The following is a 5,341-nucleotide window of genomic DNA, read 5'->3' as shown; positions in this document are numbered from 1 at the left end:
ATGTCAATAAAGTCTGACTTTCTGCTTGAACAGCTCACAAAGCTGCACCCTTGGGAGTCACCCGGTTCAGGAGTCACGTGGGACTTCAACTTTTGAACCTGCAGCACCTGAGAGTGATAGATTCTTTACCTGCTCCGGCTTACCTGGAAAAGCTGACGTTGTATTGCTTCATTCATTTCTGAGCTTGACAAACACAGAGCGCCTCTCAGGCAGTTCCCACTCTCTGAGCCAAGACTTCAAAGCGTCACACACTTACCAGTAATCTGTGTAATGGATGTCCAAGACAAATATGAGGATCAAGTGTGAGCTGTGAGATTGTGCGTGGAGAGGAAGTGAGCAGCAGGGGAAAGGCAACACCGTTTTGGTCTCGTCCTGTATTCATGAACCGGCTCCGTCAGAACTCACACACACACACACACACACACACACACACACACACTCACTCAATGAGCAGAAAGGCAATTTTGTCTCAGGAGTGAAAATGACAGCTGATCTGCCTGCTCAGGGCTGGACAGGTGCCAGTGTGTGTGTGTGTGTGTGTGTGTGTGTGTCTTCTACAAGGCATGTGTGGAGAAGTGATAAACGTCCTTATTAACCCTTTCAGGAGCTCCTATTGTCAAAGTAATGGATGAATCAGAGAGAGCTGGACACTGACCCGTCCATCAGCACAGCGCTGAGTGCTGCTCCTTATGGATTGAGCCGTCGCTTCTTCTTCAAGTGCACACTCCTGCGCCGCACTGCAGGTAAACTCTTCAGACCCTATAGAAACATGATCGTCTGAAGGATCACATATCTTTGAGTTAAAGTAGGCGTCTTTAATCATCCAGGCCCCAGTCTGGTCCAATCCAGTCCAGTCGGGCTCAAAAAGGGCAAATCCCCTCTTGTCCACGTGTAGGAAGTGAAGATAGCTCCGATCCCAGAGGACGACATCATCTGTAATGCTTCAACCATCTCTAACGACCGTATGACTAATCGCCGACTGCTTCAAAGCAATCGTAAAAATCTGGCTGAAGCCTGTGGCCTGCCAGGATATCCCACCTGGGAATCTCTCAGAGATGCTGGAAACGCGACTCATCCCTCTCCTGCGCCCCTTTGTGTCTGTCACCTTCTATTAAAGGAGCCGTGGCTGTGATGTCCCTGCATGTGAGCACGCTGACCAGCCAGTCAGCGCCCAGGCCTCTGTGGAGAAGACCTTCCATCTTTACACTGCAGACCCAGACAGTAATCAAAGATCCTGGGTGGATGGAGGTTTGACGTCCTGTCCCTCCTCCCTGTCTCTTGTTGTTTTCATCCCCCCTCTTTCTATCCTCATCCTGAAGCAGAGCTCTACAGCACTACTGTGACTCCTGTCTTCCTTGCAGGTCTATTCTAGGCTGAGGTTACCCAGGACACCATGTGGCTGCACCCAAATTTAGATGCCCACAGGATGCCTGAGTTAAATCATCTCTGTTTGTTTTGCAAATAATAAATATTCATTAATGGTTCTTCCACAGTTTCACAGATTCCTCGTCATTATGTCGTGTCAGCTCTGTAATCTCTAAAGGGATTTTATCCTGCTGGATTTCTAGAAATAATCCTAAACTAATATTGACACGTGCTAAAGAAGTGCGCCTGTGGTGGGAGAGTTGGACCTGAGGGCTGTGAAGAGGGTCGTGGAGCCAAGGCCAGACCGCCGGGCTACACAGAGAACAGAGGGAAGCCAACGGAACAAGGGTGCATCAAAGACACCCGGGCTGAACCGCCGGCCTTGTCTCCTGTCGTCTCCGCCTCGTGCACTCACAGCCTATTTTCAGAAAGAGCAACATGAGGGCAAACAGCAAAGCCTCCATTATTGTTGTTATCATTTCCAAACAGCAATTTTCAAGTCCAAAACAAACTGGGGGGGTGTATGATGTATATGCACCGGCATGCACGGGCTCTCGCATGTGTTTTGTGAAGCAGCACACGCCTTTTCATAGCATCCTGTATGTTTACCAATGCTGGTTTAGCTCACGGAGTCGTTTTCTGCCCGTTCCCTGCAGCCCGTGGGTCCAGAGCCCCCGAGGCTGCTCTGCCCTCTGCTGTGGCTCAGCAGGGGTGGACTTGGCCAGGGACAGCAGATCTGGGCGCCGGTCCCATCTCCACATTGAGGTGATGAAGGAGGACACTGTCTGACCCCCCCCAGCCCCCCCCCACCCGTGGCCACAGAGGTGAGGAGGCACCTGGGGGACATGCTGGCTGGCATCTAAGGTCACATTCACACGGCTGATCAGCAGGCTCGGCTGATCCGGGGGTCTTGGTGCCAGCGTGTCTTGCCCACTGCTGCCCACAGATCCCCGGCTCAGCTGTGAAGCGTGCCGCAGCTCCCGTGTCAGCACTTCTGTTCTGTTATGCCTGTTCTTGCAAGACTTGGGCAGAACTGATACCAAACATGTTGCACAGCTGTAGGAAAACCGGTCATTTAGACTAAATGGTGACTCTTTAAATAAGAAAAACGGGAACATTACCCAGTTTCCCCTTCTGGTTTGTCAAAACAGTGTTGCTCAAGTGTCCTTCTTTTGCAACCTCTCTACATTTGAGCAGTTGGCTCTATGTGAACTCTGCTCTACACGCCCCCTCGCTGCTGAGAGAGGGCACCTCCGTTCACTTCAGCCTCTCAGCTGGTCGTCAGTCTCCTCAGAGCGAGGTCATGGGTTTGTTGAGATAACACAGCAGAATGACTCTAACTGTGCCAGCCTCCCCAGGTGCTGCTGAATAGAGAGCGGTGACAAAGGCCCGTGGACTGAATGGAGCATCAAAGCCCCCACTGATGAGACGGTGAGGGTCCCTGCATGAGGGTAGGGCCTCCTGCTCCTTCACAGAGACGTGTGTGACACCATCATACAGGTCCACGCTGCCTTTCATTGGGTTCTTTCCTAAAGTGCAATGGTGGCGCTGACGTCAGCTGCATCTCAGCGATCATTGGCAGGCAGGAACAAAGGGCTGGGTTAACCTGGTGTATTGTCCTCATCTTCATAACAAACACCAGCAGGAGCTGACTGAGTAGTTTGGTTGAAATTTGACTGAAGAACAGAGGAGCTTTAGAAGAAAGCTTCTCTCAGCCCCGACCCTCATGTCTGACAGGGCCTGCCACCTGTGTGTGTGTGTGTGTGTGTGGGTGTGGGGGGGGGAAGAAATCTAAATGAATGAACATTCAGGAGGTCAGGGCGTCTCACTCAGGAGGGGAAGAGATATGAAAGCGGACAGAAGAAGATGGAGTAAGAGGGGAAGAGAAGAAGGGGTGCAGGCTGCAAACCTGGCCGGGGTTAGATCTCTTTAATCAGGAATCCACAGGACGCTGACGGAGAACGGACAGTGAGTGATGGAGGGAGAGGGTGGAGCGGAGGAGGGGTGTGACAAAGATAAAGGGCCGGAGTAAGCACTGCAGCTGGAACACCTCAACCCCCCAGAAAAAATGCCAATGTTCCACTGCAAACACCCCGAAATGTACCGAGAGAGAGAGAGAGAGAGAGAGAGGAGGAAAGAGAAAGACGAATGCGGCGGAGGAGGGAATGAAGGATGCCCCGTCTGCTCTCTGACCCCGCGGCCTCACTGACAGACACAGACGGGCCTGCAGAGCGGACACCAGCCGAGCAGGAAGGGCCTCGCAGGGATTCACGGCTCAAGTGGTTTGTCAGGATCTCTCTAGTGCAGCCCTACCAAGTCACACTCTGTGCTCCGCTCCTATCTTCATCCCTCTCCAAGACATACATACTACTGTCCAGACTCCAGCGTCCCAGACTTGTAGCTCTCAGGCCAGACCGAGTGAATGTGTGCGGAACAAGTGAGCCTCTTTGTCGGTTGACACTGCCATCCCTCCCTCCAGAGGGAACGCTGACAGACCAGAGAGAAGAGAGATGGATGAGGGCACTTTGTACCTTTAGAGAGAGAGAGGGAGGGGAAGTGGAGCGATAAGACAAAGAGATAGCAGATAGCAGAAGAGGATACATGATTATCAGTGAGTGGCGAAAAGAATGTGGATGATGTATTTGTCCCCAGAGACGGAGGGACGGAGAGGAGAGCAGGAGAGACCCAGAAGGTTCACTGCAACCTTTCTGTCGGCTCTTCTCTCCCAGATGAGGCCTGAGCAACAGGAGCTCGGTCCCCATGAGACAGAGTGGCAACGTGGGCCAGATTACTGTCTCCACAGTCTCACAGCTGGACCTCTGCGACAGCCAATCCCCACCCGGGAAGCCTTGTAACCCAGGCCAGAGGGTGGGGCGGGGTCAGGGGTTGGGAGTTATGGGGGCTGACAGACACCAGAGATTGATGCCCCGTTGACAAAAACGAGCCCCAGTCCGTCCCGGCAGCAACCCTGCCTGCTCCCCGGGGGCCGGGGGGGAATCAGAGGTATGCCCCCCGTCGCCCTCCCATCCCTGCACCCATCACACACACACACACACATGTACCTCAATGCTCACCTCACTGTCCGGTTCCTCCTTGTCTGCTCCCGGCCCAAACTGTAAAGGGTGGCAGCAGACGGCCCCAGTAAACGGAGAGCTCTGACATATATTTTGTTACATCCAGCCGTGAATTCCTGCGCTGTACACTGTACATGTGTGTGTGTGTGTGTGTGTGTGTGCGGCAGCCAGGAGGGAGCTGGATGTTATTGGGAGGAGGGAAGATGGAGTGAGCCTGGTGGGAAGATGCAGAGGCAGAGTAATGTGCCATGAACTGTCACAGATCCAGTTACATGAGGGACCAGAACACAAACCCTCCCTCAGCCCTGTGTGCAGAGGACAGGAGAGGAAGGACGCTTAGGGTTTGTTGACTGTTTTGACTTCAGAACGCCGTTGAACTTCATCCTATAGGCAGAGGAGAACAGGAACATGGAAGCATGTATGTGCACACTGGATGCCCCAACAACTCTCCCCTCTCTCTCTCTCTCTCTCTCTCTCTCTCTCTCTCTCTCTTTTGTCTCCTGTTACATGAACTCATTCGTGTGGAACGTGAGAGTGTTCTGGTCTCTGTGGAGAGAGAGTGAGATGCTGGCTGTACACACTGCAGATATGTGTGAAGTTGTAAAAGTAGCCACTGAAGTAGTTATGTGTGTGTGCGTGTGTGTGTGTGCGTGTGTGTGTGTGTGTGTGTGTGTGTGTGTGTGTGTGTGTGTGTGTGTGTGTGTGTGTGTGTGAATGAGAGAGAGAGAGAGAGAGGAGAGAGAGAGAGAGAGAGAGAGAGAGAGGTCTTCTTTAAATCTTTACATTCATCCTAAGAAATCTAATTGTTATATTTTATATTGTCATTTGTTTCTTGATTTGAAATCAAGGACCAGTTCAAACGTGAGCAAGCAGGTTCTCCTGTGTGACCCTGCTGACCTCAG

Source organism: Genypterus blacodes, unplaced genomic scaffold (genome assembly GCF_046128005.1).
Source record: "Genypterus blacodes isolate CSIRO-AG114 ecotype Tasmania unplaced genomic scaffold, CSIRO-AGI_Gbla_v1 ptg000525l_1, whole genome shotgun sequence".
NCBI classification, from domain to species: Eukaryota; Metazoa; Chordata; class Actinopteri; order Ophidiiformes; family Ophidiidae; genus Genypterus; species Genypterus blacodes.
The sequence above is the reverse complement of the archived record's forward strand: the minus strand, read 5'-3'. Positions refer to the sequence as shown.